This window comes from Sciurus vulgaris, assembly GCF_902686455.1.
Source record: "Sciurus vulgaris genome assembly, chromosome: 17".
NCBI lineage: Eukaryota > Metazoa > Chordata > Mammalia > Rodentia > Sciuridae > Sciurus > Sciurus vulgaris.
Window position 1 is genome coordinate 41,031,111 of NC_136478.1, and position 26,307 is coordinate 41,057,417.

Below are 26,307 nucleotides of genomic sequence, written 5' to 3' on the forward strand. Positions count from 1 at the left end.
CTTTTTATGTCACCAGTGCTGGGGACTAAACCAAGGACCACACCTGCTGGGAAAGCATGCTACCATTGAGCCACACCCCAAGGCCCAGAGATGCATTTCAAAAAAATCTATATGTGAATATGCATTTATGTATATGCATTAGAAACAATGGGATGATATATTTCAAAAAGTTGTTACTGGGGCTGAGGATGTAGCACAGTTGATAGAGTGCTTGCCTCAAAAGCATAAGGCCTTGGGTTCAATCCCCAGCATTGAAAAAAAAAAAAAAAATTGTTACCATCTCTGAGTGTTGAGAATGCAGATTTTAATTTCATAATTTTCTTTGTGTGTGTTTTAAGTTTTTTACAGTAAGCATATACTAGTTATGAATACAGAAAATAAGGATAGTCTTTTTAGGTGATAGGCCAAGGATCACAGAATGCAGCATAGTGATGCTGTGGAGACTGGGGATGTGAGGGTGGAAGGAGGGAAGATACCTTCTCCTTCCCCTCCTCATCCTCTGCCCATTTACCACATAGGCGAGTAGGGATGATTATTTTATACGTACAGATAAAATGGATCAACACCTAACCTGTCTGGCAGTAGAAAGCCATTCTTAATCTAAATCTGTACTCAGAGAAGTAGTAAAGCCAGGTGCGGTGGCACAGGCCTGTAATCCCAGAGACTCGGGAGGCTGAGGCAGGAGGATGGCATGTTTGAGGATGGCCTCAGTAATTTAGCAAGGCCCTAAACAACTTAGCAAGATGCTGTCTCGCAATAAAAAACATAAAATAAAATACATAAAGAAGGACTTGGAATGTAGTTCAGTGGTAAAGCTACCCAAGGTTCAAATCCCAGTATCAAAAAAAAAAAAAAAAAAAAGTAGCAGTAAACATGAAAACCTCAGATGGAACCTGCCACCTGTCACTCAATGAGGCAGAAAGTCAACCTGGAGTAAAGATTTTCATACATGGAAATGTGTACTCACCAGTGTGGGTCCAGTAAACATGACATTGAAACATCATGGAAGACGGTGTGATCAGCACCTCATTTCAGATCAATAACATCCCCGGGCATATTGTTGATGTTGTTGCTTTTTTGCAATTGGTCAGATGATTGTTCATCTTAATTCCCTGTCGCCATTTACACCAGGATGTCTCAAAGCCACTGAAAGGTGGAAGAACACAGCTGAAGTCTCTGACGAATGAGCACACCCCTGCAAGCATGGAAGATGACAGCTCTGTACACCAGCCTGACCGACCCTCCCAGGGCTAATAAGGGCCCTCAGTTAATTCCATCACAAAGCCAAGGTGCTCTGTAGAGGGGTGCCCACAAGGTGAATCAAGATTACCAGTTACTGTATCTAATAGCCACCCATCAGCAACCCTCTCTCACTCCCCCTTTCTCAGTCCCTCTTTGCTGTCGGGGGCCTGCTGGTCTCTTCCAGTGTCAAGAGTGACACCAGAAAAGGTAGACCTCTGGAAAGATGATCTTAAAGTCTACAGAACTCCCTGGCTCTCTCACCAACAATGCACAGTTAAAATTTTTATTAGGAAATATAAATTAATTTCAAGAAAATTCCAGAGAGACTTGACTTATTCCCATGATGGGTACCCTGATTTTGGACTTTTCAAATTTGGTTGTCCTATTTAGGTACCCTGCTCTAAGGATGCACCATCCTGGAGTAGCAATCACTAGGTAATTTTTTATTCCTTTGCTGGAGCCCCTATTAACATCCTAATTATTCCATGTAACAGAGTTTGGGAAACAGTAGTTTAAGTTCACACAGATCTTATTCTTTGCCCTAATGATATTGGTTAAAATTTGTTCCTCATTTACTTTTAAAGGGACAATTGGCTAATTTGCATGGATGAGCTTCTTAAGTTTCACAAAAATCATAAAAGACCAGGGCTATTATTGAATCCTCATGTCACAAAAGGAAAGTGGGACTTGAAGAGGTTAAGTAACTTTCCCAAGGTCACACAGCAAGGGCATAGTAGGTCCAAGGTTTGATCTATTTGTGACCCTAGGGAGGTTGTATGTCCATTTGGGGACAACCTCTAAAGTTATGCTATTTATTTTTTTCCAAATGTAAATGACCATGTCATGCTGCTAGCTCATGGTAACATCTGGATGATTCCTAAAAGGTATTAGTAAGGGAGTCCAGACACCCACTACCATGACATTGCATTCCCAGAGCCTCTTCTAAAACACAAGCTGATGAGTTCATTAGCTGGAAGAAGGCAAAGTCCAGAAATCAAGTTGCTTTTGCTACTGCTGTTGTTATTGTTTCCTTTCAGTTCTAGACTTAGAATCCATACGTTTTTAAAAAGTAGAAAATAATTTTGGATGCCTGGGCTTTTCCAAACCAAATGTTAGAAAAAGATGGTTAGGGAACGCAGTTTGTGAGAACATGTGTCATTAAAGAAAAAGAGGATTGTGACTCAGGGACAGCTGGGCTAACTGCAGAGGGAAAAGTCTTAGGACAACAGCCCAGTCATTGACAAAGGATCCGACCAAGATCACTGCATGGGCCAACACCCCTCCAAAAACACACATCTCAGCACAAGAATCAAAGATGTCTTGTCTGCACCTGCTTGAGCCAGTGTAGACACAGCCTGGGCCTGACAGTCATCGTTTTAATTCAACGGCAGTCAAGTGCTCTTGCAGCTCTGACAATATTCTCTTGTGCACCAAAGGAAGTGAATAATAATTAAAGGGCCCTTTGGACAATATCCTTCTATCTGAGGAATCATATACTCAAATAATCTAATTTGTAAAACCTCTTCACTACCTTACTGCCCAGCTTCCATTTTCTTTTGCATATATTTCCACCACTCAACTAATGATGGATAGAGGGAATTAAGACATGGTTGATTGCATCTCATAAAGGCACTTGGAGGCATTTAAGATCGCTAGCATCTTTTTTCTTTCCAGCACCTTCTAATGTAATGTGTTCTCTGAACACATGTGTAAGACACACATTGATATTAAAAGCTGTATTCTATACAGCCTAATAAAAAGGATGCCACATCAAAAGCCAGAGTTAACATCTAACGTGAACTATAATCATTTAAGAGATGAGAATAAAGGAACTGGTAGGGTCGATGCCACCAAACTGCCTCCGCTCACTGCCTCCATCCATAAGGGCGAAGCTGAACAGTCACAGAAAGATGGCAGGGCAGCAGTCCCATGAGGAGGAAAGTCCACACAGGGCACATTGTGCCAGCACTCATCCCGAGCTATTTCTGGAAATAGGAACAAACGCACACTATGGCAAAGACACTCTGTATGTTTTGCATGTCCAGTAGAAACAAAGTCCCGTCAGGGACACAGTGCCATATATTTCCTAAATCGACTTTGTGACACCAGCCGGTAAAACAGAACCTAGAGTTGCAGGCGGTGATGTCAAAATGAGCCAGGACCACCCACTGGAGGCAGAAGAGAGTGGTGGGCTAAAGGCTTCAGCTCAGCCATAGATTTTGGAGACCAAACCACGGCTCTGCCACACCCTTGCTGGGTCACCCTGGGCAAGTGACTCAACAACTCCTAGTCTGACTTTCTTCATTGTGACAAAAGGGATAGGGATTCAATAACAGCCCCTGCCTGTCAGGATTTTTGTGAGGTTTAAAGGAGCCAGTACATGCAGATCAACACTTTCTCATTTTCTCTCTCTCTCTCTCTCTCTCTCTCTCTCTCTCTCTCTCTCTCTCTCTCCCCTCTTTTCTTTTTAGTTGTATATAATAGTAGAATCCATCAGAAGTAAATGGAGGAACAAAAGTTAACCAACATCATGAAAGCAGAAAAGAAATTCTGAGTGAGCTATTTCCCAAAATCTTTCCCATAGAACCATAAGGATGTTAATAAGTGTTCCAGAAAAGGAATAAAAAGTGACCTGGTCCGTGAAGAAAGGGATGAGCTGGGCAGGGGCATAAATAAAGTTGACCTGGCCTCTATTTCTCTTCAACTTTAATAGGTTAAAGAGTGTGTGACTATCTCATGACCGACTAGGGTTTTGTGAACTCAATTTGGAAATGCTGAGCTAAACAAGCCTACAAATGAAATGTCTAGCACATTCCAGAAGCTTCTGAGGATGGACTTTTGTCAAGAGCTTTGGCATGAGGCTCAAACAGAAGCAGGAAGATGTCCAAGATAGAACTGACGCCACCTCCGAATTCTAAAGGTATCGTCAGAAAAAGCACAGGGTTTTGCTTAGAGGAAGAAACAAACTCAAAAAGGAAGTTTGAGTTCAAGGGAAATACCTCCAGAGACTGCTAAGGATGTCAAGTGAGGCATGGAAATGGTAAATCCTTGACATTTGTTTTGACCTCTCATAGGAAGTATGAGTTTAATGGGAATGGAAGCTAATGATGATTTCTTTTTTAAAGTTGTGGCTTTTCCAAGATGGCCCTAAAACAAAGCTCCTAAGGGAATCTTCCAGATGACTCCTGAGGCCCAGGAGATCTTCCACCAAATTCTAAATGGAGATCCCAATGACTAGGTCTTTAGCTCAATAGTTAGGTCTCCACCTTCACCCTCGGGTCCCAAACATCAGTCATTTTTCCCTCTGGGACCCAAACATCAGTCATTTTTCCCTGTGGAACTCCTAGAACAAGTGTTCAGTTTCTGGGATGGGCAAAGGACAAGCATTTCTACCCACCGTCTCCCACTTCACTTCTCCCGGAAGCTATTTCTCACCCAAAGTGAACAACCCACATTGACCATCAGCGTGAGTGAGGCTCAGCATGATTTCTGGCCATTCCAAACCCCACTTCATATCTTCCATAATGAAATCCTACCAGTAAAAACAAACACGTTCCTAAAGCGGGAATGCAGAGGACAGAGTCTAAAATTGCTGGTGGCGATAATAGCTTCACTTTGAGAAGTACATGGAGTTGAGGACTATTTCAGGAGGACGAGTCTCATCGACTGGTTTTAGAGCATCAGTCTTGTCATGTCACAAAAGTGCATGGAGTTCCAAATGTGATACACCATGCTGTCTCATTAATTTCTATCAAACAGCCTCGGTTTCTTTTCAAATTGTATTGGAAAGTCAAAACGGGTGTAGGGAAACAGACTTTCCATCAGAGTCTCCCAGCGCGTCCTTTCTCTCTGGGATCCCCCAAGTGCACCTAAATCAGCATCGAAGGAACTCCTGGAATGAGCTGGTTTTAAAGTCAGCCCCTTCCCCTCCAAGAAGCTATGACAGTCTTACATTGAAGTTTTAAATAATGAGCAGGGCAAATCCTGATGTGCAGAAAAGGTGACCAACTTCAGTGTTTCCCCAGATGAAGCCGATAAGACTCTAAGGAGGCCTTTTCTTCACAAAGAAACGTGTCTTCCTGAAGAGGGAACCGTGCAGCGATTAAGACATCCCCAAGCATCAGCTAACCTACTTACAGGCATCATTGCTCCCTTGGGCCTTGGGACCCCTCCACCTTCCTGAACGGAGTAGCTGAATAGGTAAATGGGTTATATCAGGCCAGGAAATCAATGTGTATACTGTGTTCTCAGCCACAGATGAGCATGTCGAAGCCATTTTATTATAGCTCTAGGAGCTGTATTGATCCAGCTGTAACTACTCGGAGGTGGCCGGCAATCCAATGGGGCTGCATCCTTCTGTCCATCCAGCCGCCTCTTTTCCCCCGTAGTGCTCAGAGACTAAGCGTTTGCAGATTGGATTAATTTAATGTTTGCTTAATCAAAACTGACTACCCTGGAACTTAAATGCTATTAATTACTAAGAGAATCCAGAACTAATCCTCTAACACTGTGAGGCCAGGGAGGAGCGGCAGCGATGCAGAGAAAGGGGGCACTCTTAAGGAGATTCTGTTTGTCTTTCTCTCCAGATGTTCGTTTTGTTTCCTTCTCCTCGTCCATGGCCACCCCTTTCCCGCACAGCCTTAAAAAAAAAAAAAAAAAAAAAAAACACTTGCTACCTTTGTTTTTGCTCTTTGTAGCAGATATGCTGAGTGCATTTGAATGTGCTGGCTGGAAAAAAACAGCTCAGACCCCTGATGTCCTGGCAGAATGCTCTAGACAGTCTGCTCTGATTAAATAGCACCCTGTGCTGTAGATGGCTTTTTTCTAGAATGCTAAGAGCTCCTTAAGAACAAGGGTTGTGCCTTATCCTCATCTGCATTGTCCCCAGCATCTACCTCTGAGCTTGCCACATAGATGGCATCAGCAAGTGTTTGCTGGATTGAATTTTGGGAAGAGACAATAGCCAGCACCAAAGGTCCCATGTTTACAAAGCTCTCTGTTATATTGACACCCCTCCAGGGACAGTGTCTCCTGGGCATCAGTTCACCTGCCACCTCCATCAAATCCACCACCTTCCCTGTCCTTGGGAAAACAGAAAACTGTTCTTAGAACCAAGATCCAAATGCCTATCTTGCTTATGGATTAAATGCCAGCGCAGGAGAGACATGAGAAGGTGTATCTGCCTCCAAATCTATTGCACTGCTTAGCCAAAGGGTCACCCAAGACTACAAAATGACATGCAGTTCAGTCAGGAGGCTACTGGGAGCCAGGAGGGATACTGCTGAAGTCTAAAATGTGTGCTTCGTCCTGGCAATGCCAGGGACTCTTAGTAAAATGTCTATGCCTCTGTGGTATGGCCAGGAGCACATGCCAGGTCTCCATTAACAGTGAGTGGTCCCCCTCCCCACCACAGCTGTGGATTGTGCACAAGAAGCTTTCAAAGGACCTTCACACCACAGGGCAGGGAGCTCCTGTGATGTACAATGGTAACGGCAGAGTCCTGCAGTGCTTCTCAGTCCCCACTGACCAGTCACAAACTCAAATGCAAACCAAATGGCCAAGCCAAGTAAGGTGTGTGTCAATAGGGAGTGGCGAGGACCACAGTCAACTAGGCTGCACAGGTTGCTCCTCCAGGGGCCGCTGTCCTTGGCTCTCCACTGTCTCCCTGCAGAACGCAGGCTCGGTCTGAACAAATCTTACTTCTGCATGACGTCACCCTGATGGGAAATGCTGGCGGTCAACTCAATCATCAGAACATATACGTGTCATTCAAAGAAGGTCTATAGTGTAGTCAATAATATCATCCCAGTGTCAATTTTCTGGTTTTGATCGTGTGCCGAGATGGTCACCTTGGTGTTATCACTTGGGAGGGGTCCGGGGCTGGGGAAGAAACACATGTGAAGTTTTGGTGCTAGTTTTGCAACTTTTTGTGAGTCTTAAATTACCCAAAGTGAAAAGTTAAATGTACAGACACACACACACACACACAGAGTACAGGGTGAACTACAGACCTCAGCAAGTCAGAGATAGCCTCCTCTGTTTGTTGACACCCCTTGCTACATGCATCCAAAGGGGCTGGTCACAACTATCCCTCACAGACCAAGTGGACAAGGACCTCAAGACCTGAGCCAAAACCCTTCATATATGGCCAGGCTCACCTGTTGACCCTTTTCTGGAATCTCTCCCTTGAAGGCGACACCTGCCACAGATTTAGTTCACTGAATTCCCACCTTTTCCAGATTTCTGAAATCAGATGTCCACAGAACCACATAATACCTATTAATTCATATGCATTTCGCACCATAACTCTCGCTTGATGAATAGAGCGCCAGACTTACAATTCAGTCGTGGCCGTGGCGTGGTAAATTACACTGGCCAGATTAACTATGTAAAGAACACGTCTCAAAACAATGATTTCACTTCAAGCTAAGGAGGAGGGAGCGCCCTTTCTTTCATTTCTAAATTACATTTTCAATCATAAATATTGAAAATTACATTTCTGATCACCGCTGTCACCTGGTGAGTAGTGGCACAAGAGCACCGCGGACGCATTGGTTTTTACAACAGGAAAGCCAGGGCCATTAGAAGACCCAAACCACTTTGAGTTTTAAAGGGCTTGTTCCCCCAGCCTACAGATTATAAAGATGGCGCCCTTCGGAGTTTGTCGTGGCAGGAAGTGGCGGCCCTGTTGGCATGTGGGTTGTTACACATGTGAAATTATTGCTTGTGGGTGCATTACACCACCTTTATGTGTGAGCTGTTCCAAGTGCTTATAGGCAGGTGTGGCCACTACCTAGAGATAGAGCCACTGCCCTAGAGATATGGAGATGGACAGAGAACATCCTTCTGCCTGGTAGCGCCCTGAAGCATCTCAGATTTTGAGTTTATGCAAATGAACCTTTTTTAATGCCTAAGGTGGGCTACAAGCTCATCTTCCTCTCAGAGAATAACCAAAGTCAAAGCTATTGAGATGGGCCTTCAAAGGAAAAAGAAAGGCATAACAGGAAAGAGTCAAAGGCCCATCATCCTGGCTGGGAGGAAGGAGGGATGGAAGAATCTACAGAAAAGTGTGACTGGAAGGCAGTGTCAGTCTGGAAGACTTAGATGTCCATCCACATCCCCCCACCCCGAGGTCTCCAGGTATAACCCCCACTAGCTCTAACTCCTCTCTGGACACTCACATATTGCATTAATCTCTCCATCTACCCACTTACATCAAGGACCTCTCTACCACCCCAAACCAAGGCAAAACCAAGCCATGGCAAAGTTACACGTGGAATATCCCATAGTGTAAAGATAAAGCTCACGATATAGTCCTATAAATCTGCATGGCAGAACCTCCCTTCTCCAAACATATAGGCTTACAGTTTCCGATGACAAAGTGTTATTTTTTAAGTATAGAGTCTTGCAGACCCTAACATGAAAGTATTTTTATGTCACCACCCATCCCTGTCCACTTCCCCTCAGCACTCCCCCTCAAGTGTATATCCAAGGGTGTTCCTCCTGCAAGAATGCACCAGAGTCGGTACCCCAGGCAGCCCTCTACCGGTGGCAGATAGGAGCGGTGGATTAGCATCAGGCATCTCCTTCAGGCAGAATGATTCAGTCTGGATTTACACTCTTCCTAGGTCCTCAGTCACTGAGCAGAAAACTTCTTTTTCTTCCATTTCCAGAAGATCAGACAGGACAGGGTCTTAAAGACTGGCTAAATGAGCCAGTGTTCTCCAGAGAAACAGAACAAATAGGATGTACATATAGAGAAAGGTTTTGTTGTTGTTGTTATTGTTGTTTTTTAAGGAATCAGTCCACTTGATTAGGGAGGCTGGCAAGTCCAAAATTCACAGGGTGGGCCTACAAGACTGCAGAACCAGGGAAGAGCCACATAACTGAGTGTTTTAGTTAGCTTTTGCACCACTGTGACCAAAAGACCTGGGAAGAACAACATAGAGGAGGATAAGTTGGAATTGGCTCACAGTTTCAGAGGTCCAGTTCACGGCCGGCTGACTCCATAGCTCTAGGTCTGCAGCGAGGCAGAATGTAAAGGTTAAAGGTCATGACAGAGGAAAGCAGCTCAGGACAGGGCGACCAGGAAGCAGAGAGAGAAAGAGAGAGAGAGAGAGAGAGAGGAACAAAATATTAACCCCAAAGGCATACCCAATGACTTACCACCCAGTTGATTCATTTCAATGGATTGATCCATGAAATGGATCTAAATCTACTCATTTCACATCATACTATCCTTGCATTGTCTGACAAATGGGTTTTGGGGGGATACTTCATATCTAAATCACACCATACTATTATAGTCAAGGTGTGGAGGTTGTCTGCTGGCAGAATTACCCCTTGCTTGGGAGAGGTCCACCCCCTGTACTTTTAAGTCTTTGACTGATTAGACAAGGCTCACCTACAGGGTAATCTGCTTTACTCAAAACTCATCCATTTAAATGTCAGTCTCATCCAAAAACAGGCAAAGGCAACTCAAAGAAACATCCAGAATAATTTGGAACAAATATCTGGGGACTGTGGCCCAGGCAAGTTGACATAATAAAATTAACTATCATACCTCCCTTCCTGGTCCACTACCAATTTGTCCTGAGATCGCCACTCAAAGAAACAACTTGCTCTCCATCCCTGTAACAAGGTTTGCTTCTGGGGAACCTAACTTAAAGACACTGTATTTTAATATAGTTCTGATTGGGAAAATAAGTGCAAACATCCAAGTTGTCATTTGTCTTTCAAAAGCCCACTGGCCCAAGAAAGAATTTGGCCCCCAGTTTGGGAACTGCTGTATCACAGGTGCTGGCGTTTAATGCCTGGAAAAGCCCACACAATCTCTGAGGCAATGTAAACACAGATGTTTCCAAAGTCATCAATCATGATTTTTAGAAAGACCACAGCATTCCTAAAATGACAGATATTGGGACCCTGCTGCCAAAGAAGTCCCTCTGCTTTCCTTTGCACATCCTACCCTGAAAGTTAGAAATATCCTGGGTAGATAAAGACTCTTCTCTGAACCCATCATGGTGCCTAAAGCAGCAACAATTCCACTTTACAACAACACCTTTATCCAAGGGCTTAGAAGATGTTCACAAAAGAAAAGGCATTTTTTTTTTTTTTTGACATCCCTAAAAATACATGGTCAGATCTGATGTGGCAAGACGGAACCAAGTGACTCATCGAAGTCACAAAGACTGTCAGTTGCAGCATTGTGGTCTTTGAATGGAAATTGCCAGAAGACTCATGTTTGGTTGTATCTCAAGAATCCTACGCAGTCATTTGCCGCATCACGAGACAGAATCTTCTGAAGTTGAAGATCATCGCCTCCTCTTTGTATTTCATTAGCAGAGATCAGGTTAATAAAAAGTTTAAAAGTTGACTGCCTTCCCCTGGAGATTTATTAGGCCTCCTCCGTGGAGCTGAGCTGGGAATGGCAGCCGACACTCTCATTTCTCCAGAGCTCGGCTCTGTCATCTCCCTCTGTGGTCCCTGAAGTCTGCCAATTAAAAACCTCGGAGATGACATTCCGCTGCTCGAGTTATGCACACATAAATCATTGTAATAAGAGAAGATTGTTATGTTAACCTTCGTCGTACAACCCTTTTCCTTTTGTGAGAAATATGAAAAACATTCATTTGTCTGGCACCAAAGAAGCGATTTCCCAGCAGATGCCTGGGAGGCCCCTGGGGTGTTGCCCCTTCCTTGCGGTTACGTAGGCGGTGCCTCGTGCACCGGCAGGCATTACTCAACCCGAAATGCGCAGCAACCAGGCCATAAACCAGGCAGCATTACGTCAGAGACAGGATGCTCTGAAATAAATGGGGAGATGGTTCGATCTAGAGGAACATTTTTCCATGTTTAACCAAGCAAAACTAGACACATTACTGAGCACACAGTCTCAAAGGTCAATTCGTAAGGAGACCAGTTCTGGGGAGGGGGAGACCTGCACTTCAACGCCGGCGGAAGGAACCACCGAGGTGGCTGAAGATGCACTGTCAGGACGAGGGGCTGGTGTGCAGCCACTGTGACTTCTACTCAGACGTGAAAGATGACATCCTGGGGCCGAGTCCCTTCAAGTAGGCAACCGAGGCAGAGGACTGGAGGCTCAAGGTGGCTACCCCAGTGTGGTCCCTTATCCTACTGCAAATCTTCATGGGCCGGTCACGAAATTCCGTAGAGATTTATCTTAAGCCAAAAGCAAGTTAAAAAAACAGAAAGGGAATTCTTTATCAACAACGGAATTAACAATATGTTAATTACTTATATCTACACGTTAACTTTTGAAGATGAGGTATATCATGGAAAGCCTTTTTTTTTTAAATCTAGTTATGAATGAGCCGCTTCTCACTATATTCAATCATTTGAGATTAGCTAAGCCAAGGTAAGCTGAGGAGACAGCTCAACCGAAAAACTAGAATCCAGTTGTCATGGAATGTCCAAGTGATGTCGCCAGCCTTGGTCAAAAAAAAAAAAAACCCAAAAAAACAAATCTGACAGAGCTGCAAGTCAAAGACATCTACCTTTGTGGGCCAACAGCTAAAAATAAATTAAAATTAAGACACAATCCTGGTTATTTATTCTCAAATCACATTAATCTAAAGGGGTCAAATATCTCAAAAAAAAAATGAAATAATGTGTTGAAGAGGTTGGTGGAGTGGGGACAGAACACAATTTCACAGTCAGAATGAAATTTTAGTCTTGTTCCCTCCAGAGCAAGCCACTTGCCCTTAGAATATCGATATGTCCTATAAAGAATGTTCTAAAATAACAAACAAGCACCTGTTCCACTGAACTCTCGGCACGGAATCATTTTTTTTACATTTCAACCTCTTGTTTCCTGTTTTTATCCCCCTACAAAATATGAAGGCCTGAGATGCCTTTCTCTTTAAACTTGGATGTCCATCCCCTCCCCCCGATGTGCTTGGGACATGGAACTTTCAGTGCTAAAACCTATGATGTCCCAGGCAAAGGGAGAGCCAGTCACTTCCTCGAAGCGATTGAAATCTTAGTTTGAGCCCGCCAAAACATGACCTATCAGCAGAGTTGCAGTTTTGCAGCGTCAGCCATGATGGCATGTTCCCAGGCAGTGGGACGTACATCTGCTGAGCAGAGGTGAGGCCTAGTCGGTCTTCATTGAGAGCGATTTCCACCTCCTGCTGGAGGAAAAAAATGGAAGTCTTTCAGCGGCTACTGCACTAGTCCAAAGCAATAAGTGATACAGGCTTGTGGGAGGTTGTTGCAAAGCAAGGGGCAGAGGAAGCAGGCCCTCCCTGCAGAGGCCTTGCAATGGAGACAATGTTCCCAGTTGCCACCAGCCCCCATCAGATGCTATGTTTTACATGTGTGTGCAACATGGCATGCCACTCCCGTCCCTGGCATATGCAACCTGAGCACTGCCTTATTGTAGTCTCTTTATTCTTTAGTCAAAATATATGGGAACAATTCAGAGAATAGGACCAATATATCTTATGGACTCTTCATAAGGCAAAAAAAAAAAAAATCCAAGTTTAGGATTTCATGAGCTCTATGCACAAAGAATCAATAGGTGTGCAATCTTTTAAATACCTAGAATGTAATGCGCCTCTACCCACAAATCCAGTGGAATGCCATGGTGTGTGCAGCCCACAGCCCCCATTCGCCCTCTGGGGCCTTCAAAGGGAGACTTCCATAGGGCTCCTTGGGGGCATCACCTTTTATAAATTATGTTCTTCATTAAATCCTTGTTCTTTTTTTTTTTTTTTTTCTTTATGCTTTAAGTTGATATTAACTGAATACCTGGTTCTTTTTTTTTTTTTTTTTTTTCACTAATCTCTGATCCAAATTAGACTTTTCATTCTATAAATGTTGGGCTAGAGGATGGAAATAACCGTGCGGAGAAGGAGGAGAAACCACTAATACTGCCCTGCACCAGTCGTTACCCTAGGTGCCTGTGCCCCGCGTAAAGAGCTTCTGTGGGTGCAAGTTTTGTTGCAAGCTGGTACTTCGTCTCCCGTTGTTCCTCCAGCAAGTGCACCAGTACCGTCGGATATCGCCCTCCTCCCACACGGGTACCCTGAGGTTCTAGAAGAGCCTAGTTCCAGCGTGTGCCAGAGCCCAGCTTGCTCCAGGTCTAATTCCAGAGACTGTTCTCAACTATTCCCCCTCAAGTGACCCTTTAGGACTCAATGCCTTGGCCCTTTGGTGTTCTCCCTACCTTTCTCCAAGCCACATGCCGCTAACTGCAAGACAAGCTAAGAGGATCCAGAAGATGGTACTGTGCCTATATCCACACGCACAGGCGACGGTGTGGACTGACCACCTGGGAGAGTTGTGCCTCTTCCCTGCTGAGGTGGGAAGCTGGAGCTTATGAACATGAGCGTACAGGGACATTCTGTGCAGAGCCAGGCAGGGCTCCTCGGGGAAACACTTGTCCCATGAAAACATCCACACATCTGGACCAAAGATGAAGCCTGGGAAGGACACGCCATAGCCTCGTGTCCTCTCTTTCCTTCCAGGCAGCCATGGCCAACCACCCCAGCCCAGTAAAGCCCAGAAGCCCTTTCACTGAGAAAATCCTGATGCGCATCACCATCTCACCACCGCAGGGTGGGTCCATGGGCCGACCGTCTTCTCCTTGCACTTGTTTAAGTTTGTTTAACAGTTTGGACCTTGCCTGTTCAACCTTGAAACTATCCCAGCTATGTATATACTGTGTTCTGAAGAGCTTCCTCAGACACTATTTATTAAGTCACTTTGATCTAATTCATCACACACAAAAATCTCAAACAAGTACCAAGTGTCCTTTTGGTGTGTGTGTGCCAGGGGGTGCGGGATCATGTGAAGGCAATAAAAGGATGCATAAGCCCCCATTTCCCGTGGCTTGAGCTGTTGGTGCCACGGGTTCAAAAATGTAATTAAAAGAAGACTGTCAATTTCACCGTTGTCAAAACTCCACGTCACCCCTCGAAGGAGAGGCACGCTTTGGTCAATTTCCCCATCCTTGCCAAAGTTTCGGAGAGACCCTTCACTTTATAAATCAACTCACAGCTTAGAACATCCTGGCAGCCCCTTCAAGGAACCGATCGGAATGACAGGGAAAGAGAGGATAACCATCATAGCTTGACTGGATACAGGTGTTTGCGTTTACAGACGAACCACAAACGCCTGGATCTTTGACAGGCGTTGATGCTATCAGTGAATCGCAGCTATTATTGGCTCTGGTCGCCAAGGGCTGGGGGGCCCTTCCCTTAGCAACATCTCCGAGGCTGATAACATTTGGCTGAACTTTTCAGATCGTAACCTCCCTTCTGACTTTCCGCAGTCAAACCCGCCTAAACTGATCAGAAGAAGAGACACGCAGTGAGAAGACAAGTAAAATATTATTGACTGCACTGTTTCATGTCTATTAGGAAGAAAGAGCAAAGAAGGGAGGGAGAACCTTACAGCTTGACAGGCTTCAAGATAATCAGGGGAGGAATCAAGGCTGCACAGTAACCCTCAGTGAGGCTGGAAAACCACTGGCTTACAAGAGGTCATTGTTCTGTGCCGGGAACAAACAGGGCACCGGGCACACAGGCCAAAATTGCATTTCTCCACGGGAGCCCCGCTCCACCTCGCAGGCAACCCCCTCTTCCTGCAGCAAAGTAGGGGGTGGGAGACAACAACGGGGAACCATGTGGTTCAAGGAAGAGGAGGGTCCTCCTCATCCTTGCCCCGAAGGCTTTGGTTTCTGGATGCAGCAACAGATCCTGGCCTCTCTGCGTACCCACTGCATCTTTGCGCAGGGCAGAGATGGGACCTGTAGGAACAGGCAAACCTGCTCTTGAAGAATTTGGCTTTGGCAATGGGTACTTTCAATTTGCATTTTATTCCCTTGCTCTTTGCCCTGTTGCCCCAGAGCCAACCTTCTTCCTTCCTCAAGTGCATGTCCTGGGTATGTGTGCCCAGGCTCCAGTGTGTGTTGGAGAGATGGTAACTGGGAGGGGGTCCACTGCCCTGAATGACCTGAGGTCAATTGCCAATACCTCCTGGGATTCCACAAATGAGACATTTGGTAGGAGACATGCTTTCCATTGTCCCAAGCCCACTGGGGATGACCATACACCCTACTTGAAAACCAAGTTGCCAGATAAAGCTCATTATCTGGGGCAGAGGTCAAGGTCTCAGACCTTGACTCAGAAAACGAGAGCGCAAGGCCATGCCCAGCACTGGCCATGTGTCCTTCCCCAGTCCCACACCCATTTATACCCAGCCCCTGGGTTCATCGTAAGAGCACTAACACAGAGATACTGCTCAAGGAGACCCCAGGAAATCCGCACCACCCTCCCATCACCCTGGGGGCATCATGCACCTTGGAGCTCCCTCTTTGAGGGCAGAGCCTATTTGCTTCCTCCAAGCCGCTCCACACTGTATTTCAACAGCCCTGATGTGGGTCAACACTTTCCTAGTGGTTGTCCACAAAGCACCATCCTTTAGGAAAGGGAAGCCCCCCATGTCCCTAGAACCATGTGGCTTTGTCAACTGGAGCTTCCTAGCCTGCAGGAAGAATGGGTGGAGTGGCATTTCCAGAGAGACCTGGACTCAGAAGATGGCAATATTGGGAAGAACTAAGTCATCGTTTCTGATTCTTTATCCCACAGATGGGGAAACAGAGGCACCAGGCAAGGCAGAAATGATTGAGCCTACAGAGGCATGGTAAATTCCCCTGTGGCCCACCCCTGCCTCATCCACACCACTGCCTCCCAATACATTTAGGTATGCACCCATGCTCCAGACACCCCAAGACAGGACCCCACCCAGCAGGAGCATTCACCAGCTGCCTAAGACCTGACCAGGCTCTACTAGCTGGACCTGGGTCAGAAACTCTAGGCCAAAGAAGCTCCATCTCTCTAACACACAGTGTCAGCAGGCTCTGGGGTTCTCTTCCTCATGCCCTGACCCCTAAACCCACTCCCATTCCTATGTACTTATCAACCTGCACGTCCTCATTCCTAATTTTTCCCCTGCTTATCACCCTCCCAATCCTTACCAAAGAGCCTTCTAGAACCCTGGTTCTGTGACATCAAGCAGTGATGATGAAGGAGATAATAATCATTAATTAGGCATTATCCTGCCTAAGGCTCCACTTGGATCATCCAATCCCCAACCCTTCCACTTTGCCTGATGGTACTAGCCACCCGGTCATGGAAGCAACATGATTATTTCCATTTGCATAGGAAACACAGAAAGGTGAAGCAACACACTCAAGTTCACACAAGAGAGTTAAGATTTGGACTAGTCTAGTTCAACCACCCTTGCCCATAACTGCCTCGGGATGGTGTCACTCCAGGGGTAGCTGGTCTCTGAATTCTTATATCCCGTGACCAGCTCTCTGTCCACAGTGGCCTCTCTTCCCAGTCTCCAGGCATCCAGCTTTCTTACTGGAGACCTGCAAGAACATGATCCAACTCCCTGCCCCTCACAGGAGCCCCCTCTTCTCTGCTCCCCTTTCCCATTCATGATGATGAAGGAGATAATAATCATTAATTAGGCATTATCCTGCCTAAGGCTCCACTTGGATCATCCAATCCCCAACCCTTCCACTTTGCCTGATGGTACTAGCCACCCGGTCATGGAAGCAACATGATTATTTCCATTTGCAGAGGAAACACAGAAAGGTGAAGCAACACACTCAAGTTCACACAAGAGAGTTAAGATTTGGACTAGTCTAGTTCAACCACCCTTGCCCATAACTGCCTCGGGATGGTGTCACTCCAGGGGTAGCTGGTCTCTGAATTCTTATATCCCGTGACCACCTCTCTGTCCACAGTGGCCTCTCTTCCCAGTCTCCAGGCATCCAGCTTTCTTACTGGAGACCTGCAAGAACATGATCCAACTCCCTGCCCCTCACAGGAGCCCCCTCTTTTCTGCTCCCCTTTCCCATTCAATCCAGAATCCACATTGATGCATCCGAACTCACCGCTACCCATTGGACACTCAGTTCTCTGGCCTTCTCCATCTTTTCCCAATCCTTAACCTACAATTTTAACCCTGCTCAATCCTCCTTCTCCCAGCCTCAATCCATGAGACCTCAGTGTCTCATGGCAACCCAACAGCAAAAGACCCTGTCCCTTTTGGGGGTCCTCAGCTACACTCTTAGTCCCCCCCATCAGGTCTCTCTTCATTCCTCCCTGTGACTCTTCCCTGCCCCATGTTTCCACCTACAAACTTAGCAGCCTTCCCAGCAATCCCTCCCTCCCCGGTCTCACCAACAGTCCTGTCGAAGACCAACCTTCCTACTCTGCTCTATCCTGACTCCCACGGTTTTCTCTTTCCTCTACTTTGGCATCTCCATCACCACTGACTCAAGGCTCTCCCACTCCAAGACCACAGACAAAGCACCCTTCACACACAACCCTGAGCCCCTCGCTTGCTTGCATCATCAATGATCATCCCCTAGCCAGATCGAATGGATTCTCCTCAGTCATCCTGATGGACATCTCTGCTACATGTATCACCTGTGACCATTCCCGCCATCTTGAAACTGTCTATTTCCTGGGCCTCTGGTTTTCTTCTTTCCTCCTTCAGTTCCATCCATTTCTTCAATTCAGGCTTAATTCCATCCATTTCTTCCTCATTCTCCACCTGTCCCTTGATGAGGGTGTCCCCCAGGCTTCCGCTGACAATCCACCATTTCCCTCCACACACTCTTCCTGCTCACAGTGTTAACTGCCACCCCAGGCGCCAGCCCAAACTCTTCCCACAGACTCCAGGCTTCTATCCAAATGGGTTGGACATCGCCAGTTGCCTTCAGCCAAAGAATGTGTCATGATAAGGGCCCCAGTGTCTATGATTTTCTTCATGGTGATTTGATAATGTGGTTTCAGATTACAGCCTGGCTTCCTGGGGTGATTGACCATGAGGATGAAGTGTGCTGATAATGCCAATGGGTGCATTTCCAGGTCAAGGTCATTACATTTCTCATAGCAAATTAATGGGTAATTCCCCCAGCACCTGCAGGTGATGAGAGTCTGTCTCTGCTCCGATAACCCAGGCTCTGCCAAGGATGTGACCAGAGGATTTTCTTTTTTCTTTTTTTTTTGGTTGCTGATGGACCTTTATTCTACTCATTTATTTATGTGCAGTGCTAAGGATCGAACCCAATGCCTCACGCACGCTAGGGTAAGCGCTCCACCACTGAGCCACAACCCCAGCCCTGACCTTAGAATTTTGAGGGAAGAAAAAAATCAGCCACCTCCTCTCCTATGATGCTGTGCAGTCATGTCTGTCTGTCGGTGCTCTAAGCTGATTTCCCCTGTGGCCATTCTCAACCTGAGCCCTTGATTTAAAGAGGAGAAGAGGATAGATGAGTGACCAGAGCCAGCCCCCAGCTTTTCTGGCTCAGCATTTCCAGTGTACTTAGAAGCACATGTGAGCCATGCATTATTCCACTTATGCTGCTGCCCCTCATTTTCACAGACTTCACTGGGAATGGGGTGACCAGCAACTCCTGTTATTCGGCACCACAGCCTGGGAGAGTGGTGATGGGCAGCCATTGAAGGAACACCTCCTCAAGCAGGTTTGATGCTGCTCAGCTCTCAACTTCACTGTCCCTAATTCGTGTCATGCGCAGCCATTACTTCTCGCTGCTAGGCCTCTTGGAAGCTCCATCCAGGTCTGAAAACACAGAGGGCCATTGAAGGAAGGATAACCAGGAAGCCTCCATTCAGAAGTCCTTCCCCTCTGTCACTCACTGGCTGGATGACTTTGGGAAAGTGACTAAGTTTGTCTAAATCTCAGAATCCTTATCTAAAAAAATTTTATCACAATCCCACCCAGCATCTCACCTGGTTGATTCAAGGCCCTAATTTGGCTTTCCTCAGGGGTCAAGAGCCAAGGGACAGATGATGTAGCCTGCAGGGATGGAGTCTTTCCAATCCTTACCTCAGCTGTCCTGACATGATTGCCTGTGCTGGTCACTCATCCATTGCCAGCTCTTTCTCATCCTCCGGACTTGAACTCATGAGTCTCCTCCTCAGAAAGGACATCCTGCCACCCACTCTAGGTCGCCCTTACCTTCTCATTTATTGCTCCTTTGCATTTTCTGAAGAAAACAGGAACAGCAATTTATCAACTAGAATTTTAAAACTCATTATATTTCTTACTTGTTTATTAGCTGGTCGTTTGTGAGCCGAAGTTCATCTTAAGCACTGAAGTAGAAGCTGACTGGCGCATAGTAAGTTCTCAATAAACATTCAGTGAATAGCTAATGAAGGAATGATTGAGCCCACATCCTGTGCCTGAGGCTAAATATCAGGGTGTAGAACCTGATTTCTAGTTTCAGGGGGTTCTGCTTCTTGTCACCTTCTCCCCAGTCACTAAAGTCCATGTTCCTTTTCTTTTTTTTTATAGGAACCCAAGGCAGCTTCAATCCTACTCTGGGCTCTTAGCCCCTTCAGAAGAGCCAGATCTGAGTATAGTCCCCCAAGACTCCACTGTCAGTCTGTCCCCTATATAAAGTGATAAGTCCTCCATTGCAGATATGAACACACCTTGTCCCTGAAGGAAGTTTCTTGATTACCTTCTTGAAATAGTGGACTCACTACCAAACAGAGCCGAGACTTTTGTTCCCTAAAGCCAATTCTACATAGCAGGAACAGACACTCATTCCTTCCCAAAGCCCTTCATTCCACCTCAAACTGGTGAGGAAACAGTTACTATGGTTTACCCCAAAGCTCCCTTGTTAATACAAAAATGTCCCAGAAGTAAAATGATTAGATTATAAGAATTATACCCTTTATCAGTAGATTAATCCATTTTGATGGATTCATAATTTGAAAGGATTACTGAATAGGGTAGTAGGTCTAGGCAGGTGGGATATGGTGCCTCGAGAAAGTAAGTCTCTGAGGGTGTGTCCTTGGGGATTATATCTTGTCCCCCTGGCTCCTCTCTCTGTTTCCGGGCTACCATGCAGTGAGCAAATGTCCACCACGCCTTTCCACCATGATGATCTCTCACCTTGCGCAGAGCAATGGAGTCAGCTAACCATGGCCTTAACCTCTGAAAGTATGAGCCCCAAAATAAATTTCTCCACCCCGAAGTTGTTCTTGTCAGGTGTTTGTTCACAGCAATGAAGGACTAACTAACATGACAGGGATCCAACATGTTATTTGACACGTGCAACAAATGCAATTAGTGTCCGGTGTCATTGCTCCCATCTCTGAACATCGCATGGAGTTATGCCCAAATTCCTGGCTGGAGAGAGCTCTAGACTGTCCTTCCTGTGTCCTTCCTGTCACCCTTTCTCTCCTTTGGACTGTGACCCCTTAGTGGTTTAAGTTTGGGCTGTCTCCTTCAGCTTCTTGGGTATAACTTGCTTATAGTAAGTAGACCAATGAGCCACTTTATTTGACTAAAATCTATATTTGTTCTGCAATTTGGCCATCTAGAGGAAGGAAGAAAGAAGAGTGATTGAGAAAAACACAAGAGATAGACAAACTGGAATGAAGGAGACACACACCCAGGAGTGGAGAAAAGGCATGGGAAAAAGAAAACTGGAAAGTTAGTTTAAGAGCGTCACCATCCCCATGAGCTACATCCTCTGTCCCTTGGCTTACTACCCTGTAGTATCCCTGAGATGCAGAGAAAAGAAGCATTTTGTCCTTCCAGATACCACTAGGCTTTTGGAGCAAAGGACTGGATTTGAATTCTGGTGTGGTCCATGGAGACGGCTGCGGACCCTTAGAGCCTATTCTGCTGTCCCCACACACAGCCTTCCTTAAACTTCTGAGTGATGTGAAGAGTGGATCAGCCACACTCGAGGCTTGAATCAAGCAGGTAAGATGCAGGGTAGGACTGTGATATGAGTTCTATAGATAAGGATTTTGAAATTCAGACAAACTTTCCCAAAGTCACCCAGCTAGTGAGTGACAGAGGGGCTTCTGAATGGAGGCTTCCTTGTGGTTCCTCTTCCTCCATGGCTCTCTGTGTTTTCAGACCTGGATGGAGCTTCCAAGAGGTACAGTAGGGAGAAGCTATGGCTATGCATCACCTCCATGTCATGACGTAAACCCAGGGCAGCATTGTTGAGAGCTGTGCAAAAAGAGTCATCAAAGGAGCAGAGGAAGATTAAGGGAGGAAATTCACCAATATCTTTCCAGAAAGGCTATTTTTTAACCTGAGGGAGGGAGGGGATATGAACTGAAGGCTAAATGGCATTGTCCAATTGGTCTGAAGGGTCTACAGTCTTAAAAGCACCCTGCCATCTGCCATCTGCTTTGCTCTGTGCTATAAACTCTATGAAGCTTCATTCTACTCTGATGACCCAGAAGCACAAAAGTAGAAAAATTGTCCTCAGATGCAATGACTGTTGTCAGAGCAATGTCACCTTGAATCTTGAAGAAACTCAGGTTTGCCTAGAAGAAACTTGAACTGTCCTCGTCACTGGCCAGAAATTTACCAGGCTATCAGAGGAGTTACCATTGCCAGGAAGCCAGAACAAAGCTCTCCTTTTCCTTTGCACTGACCCAACCCCACCCTGGCCTGAGGAGAAGCCAGAGACTTGAAGTCACAGAGAGAAGCCCCATGCCTCACACCTGAGGGGTGGGCGCAGGAGTTCTCTGATTTCCCTCGCTTCACATCACTCAGAAGTCTAAGGACGGATGTGTGTGAGGAGCAGCAGAATGGGACTCCAAGGGTCCACGGCCACCTACGTGGACCACACCGGATTTCAAATCCAAACCTTTGCTCCAAAAGCTCAGTGATATCTGGAAGGTCCCCATGTTTGTCCCCTCTGCACCAAGAGCCTGCCCTTTTCTGCACGTTTGAAAAGGACTTTTCATAAACACGGACTCCTTCAACAGCAAGTTTGAATTTATAAACAGTTACTCTTATTCAGAAAAGCAGCGAGGAGCAGTTTTATATAAAAGTTACATCTCCATTTAAGAAAGAATATATAATTCCACATTCCACTGTCCCTCGAACTTTATTCCCGTTTATGTAGATCTTAATACAGTTATATAGTCGCGGGGCTAACGTCCCCTCCGGATGGTAATGAGGTCCTCTCGAACCCTTTAGCTGCTATAAAGTATGCAGAAGTTAAATGCACAGATGGAAAAAAATTTGTCTCAATTTTATACTTCTGCAAAATGGTAATTTTGTACTTAAAATGTACAAGATGGATGTTCAGAAATATAGGCTGATAGCCTAAATTATATTTGGTCATAATTTATGTAGTACAGTCCCAAAGAGATACAAAAAGGCAGAGCATAATTTATCTGCTGGAATCAGTGATAGCTTTGCTAAAACTCCCATTTATTCCATCCCCCATAGTTTTAAGCAGCCTCTGTCCTCAGGGCTCACTCTATTTAAGTTTCCCATACTGCTGTTTGATCACATATTGTAGTCTATAATTTGCCTATCATCTGAAGCAAATTTAGGTCCCAGAAGTTATGATCTCTACATAGCAACCACTTTATTTGGTAAATGCAAAATATTTATAGCAATATAAAAACCAGATGAAAATAAAATTTCTATAATCATTGGAACATACACACTTTATCATTGGGGCTCATAAGACCATTAGTGTAGGAATAGCATGTTGCCTAACACAATTACCTTTGGACACTCACTTGAATTTGCTGATGCTTAAGAACCAGAGAAACTTTTTCTCCAGCATCCCTTCCATCTTGTCAATGGGAGGAAACATCCGGCACAGGCTCCAGATGAGTTGCCCTAAGGAAAATCAGATGGAAGACAATGGCCAGGTGAGAAGCCACTGTGCTCAGTTGTGGGAAGGAATTTCCAAGGAGAAAGAAACCACTCGGTGAGGGCACGTCCCTGGAGTGGTTCACTCCTTATATCCCAAAGCGGTAGACCAGACCAAGGGATGCCAAACATCAGCCACCTTTGAGCCAATGTCAGTGAATTCCTGCATTTATCAGATGCTGCGGCACCTTCTTTGAGCCTCCCTCTACTGCTAGACTCCAAATTATGTCTCATACCGCCAAATTATGTCTCCAAAATAATCCTCAGAGATGCTAGGCTATTGCGAGATGTGGTCCATCAACGGCTCCTCTGTAAAGCAACTTGCTTTTCAAAAAAGTGTGGGGAGGGACAAAAGAGGTGGGGAATGGGCCCAAAATGAAATGACCTGTTGAGCAACAGAGGGGGTGATATTCCATATGGTCCATTATGAGCTCTTGTGAAGCAGTGGTTCCACATATTTTGTATTCCCCCTTCCTCATCCCTACAGGATAGAGCTCATCATATGATCTACATCCAAAAAAGGAAACTGAGGGTCTGAGAGGCCACCCAGCAGAGTAAGTGGTAGAGGTGAGACTAACACCCAGGACAGGCACTATTCAAGCCAGCAGTCTCCCCTATTGCATTGTGCCATGAGAATGCAGGATGCTGACGTTTTCAAGGCATCTCCGTGGAGATATGGCTCCTTTATCCTCAGACCTCTCTCCACCCACCTCGGCCCCCTTCCATCCAGCCCTCAAGGCTGCCTTCAGCTCACTGAAGATGAAATAAAGCCTCAGATACATCTCTCTGATAAAAACTTCAACTGAAGCCTCATATATTTTGCAGATACTAAAGATCTCATGGCTCTTTGAAGACGAGTGTTAGTATTAATCATCGTGGTTGTTCAGATTATTTTCTCATTTTTAACATTGTCCAAACCCTACTACCAAGGAGCCGCCATTTCTGTGTCCTAGGCAGCCAGACCCCATGCGATGCCCTCATGTCTTCAGTTAACTTCTTTCTTTGCAACTGAGTTCCAACTCCTACTCCCAAAGTTTAAGAGATTTTCCCTATTTCAAAAAATTTTCCCTAAACATGCTTAATCAGAAATCACCTGAGCACCTATTTGAACAAACGCTGCTGAAATCCAAATATTATCCTACTATGTCTGCTTTGACCATTGTTTTATATACATCACACTGGAAGGAGAGAGGAAAAGAAAGACAGAAATGGAGACAGAGAAAGAATAGTATGACCCAAAATGAGCTGGTAAAAAGAAAACAAAAAATCAGAGAGGACATAAGAGCAGAGGAAATACCTGGGTCTCCATCTTCTCCTGACTGTGATTATTTCAAGACGAGTTAGAGTCTCATGAAGTATCAGAGTAGGAAGGAAGCTCGACGCATAAGAACTGTTCATTTTACAGTGAGGGAAACTGAGGATAAGACAGAGAAGTCAAATGGCAGTAAGGAGAACAGGGAGGTCTTTGTCTGGATCTCTGTTGTGACATGTAAGCAAGGGGTATGTCACCCAAAGGCACCGATTACTGTGATCAGTTGGGATTTCAAAGCTATCAGACTTAGAGAACCTTCATGACTGGTCCCGGCTGCTCCTCCGGCCTTGGAGATACAGATATTCAGGCAAGCCTAAGGGGAGGGATGTAGCTTTCATTTGCCTGTGGCCTGTCAGTCAACATCTTTCTCCATACCTAGGTGGAGAGAGCACGTGCCCTGCCCTGCACACCCATGCTGGGCACTTGGTTTGCACTCTCCCCTTACCCTCAGACAGCTCTGTGTGTGGCTCCACTGAGGTTCAGTAAAGGCCAGTTACTTTCCCAAGGACACACACAACCCAACAGAGCACTCTAATATATAATGTTACCAAAGAGATGACTTCAGAGGGAGGAACTTCTAATGGTACCTGGGGGAGTAGAAGGCAGTGTTCCAGCTTACTCTTGCAGTGTGAGGTGGTATTTGCATGCCACAGACAGTTTCCAAAGACTCTAATAAATATTTGCTCAAAGACCATGGTCCAGGGAGGGGACAGATGTGCACAGGCCCAGAGGAGAGAGACTTTAAAATCTACAGGAAGCTCCTCTCCAAGTGTTTAGCAAAGAGGAATGGCATTCATCACATTCTCAGGACACATGCAAACCAGCCCTTCCTCCCCGCCACCCGCAGCCAGGAGCTCTTGATGGGCAATATTACAGAGTGCTGGAGTGAAAGGCACCACATAAAATCAAATTCTCTTCTATTTTAAGTTGAGTGGTGCACCAGTTCAGCTTTAAAACCTAATTTCTTAAAAGTTTCAGAGGGGAAAAAAAATGTTCCTTTGCAATTGGAATCGAGTCCACATAAATTAACAAGCCAGCTATACGTATCCATCTTTCAGAACTTTCCTTGATTGTTCATTTTAATCAAGCGGCCCACATTCTTTGACTTTTCATCCTTCACTGCCCAGAATGATGCACTGCGGCTACTGATGACACACAAATGTTAATTTTGTTCAAGTTCAAATATCAGCCAAAAAGGGCCTATTTTAAAGACTGCTTGGCAAACACCAGCTGAAAATGAGGACGGACCGAATCAAACACCACCAAAGAAATTCAGGGGAGGGAAAGTTGCAGCCTTAAACTCGGAAACTCGCAAGCTTTCATCTCTAGGTCCTCAATCTTTCCAAGGCCAAGAGTAGAATCAGTGATTTCAACAGCTGGAAGGGAACTCAGACATCATCTCAGCCCTGCCCAAGGTCATGCAGCCTGGTAGTGAAGGAACTAGTTAATCCACACAACAACCATCAGCCGCAGAGGTTTCAGAAAATGCAAAACAACACCTTGAGTCTTTCTGTCATGTACCAGGTTTCAGAAATAGCAGGGCATATATCTCACACACTTGTGCGCACGCCTACACACACACACACACACACACACACACACACACACACAATTTTTAACTAAGGGGCTTATTTTAGAATCCTGGCCACCCTTTCACCAACCACTCACTATCCCTCCCCTGTCCCCTACAGGGGACAAGACTGCCCCATGAGGGCACAGAGTGACAGGTAGTGGAGTTCCAACAGGACTTGTGCACTTAAATGAAGAGAAACTATCCAAGTTCGTATGTCTTCATAGCTGCAATTAACTGAAACTTGTCACTGTTTATTTGTTTGCCTTCCCACTAAGGAAAATGTCATCCAAAAAAGGACCTCATCTGTATTAATCACTGCTGCATCCCCAGATCTACAATAGCTCCTGTGTGACCAGTAAGCACACAAAGAATATTTTGATATGAATGAAAGAATAAAAGAATTCTGCTCTATTTCTCACCAGGATTTTCCAAAGCAGGTTTGAAATATGTAAAGTCTCTG

The 26,307-nt window shown here is 45.5% G+C and overlaps 1 long non-coding RNA gene across 2 annotated transcripts in view; it reads right to left on the minus strand.

The window, feature by feature from the left end:
- Positions 1–11,681: 11,681 nt before the first annotated feature.
- Positions 11,682–26,307, minus strand: part of LOC306648034 — a 32,945-nt gene continuing 18,319 nt past the window's right edge. For both annotated transcript variants that reach the window (XR_013760253.1, XR_013760254.1), the window contains exons 2-3: positions 22,827–22,929; positions 11,682–12,395 (exon numbers count right to left, since the gene is read on the minus strand). This is a non-coding gene — a long non-coding RNA (uncharacterized lncRNA). The remainder of the gene's footprint in view (positions 12,396–22,826; positions 22,930–26,307) is intronic.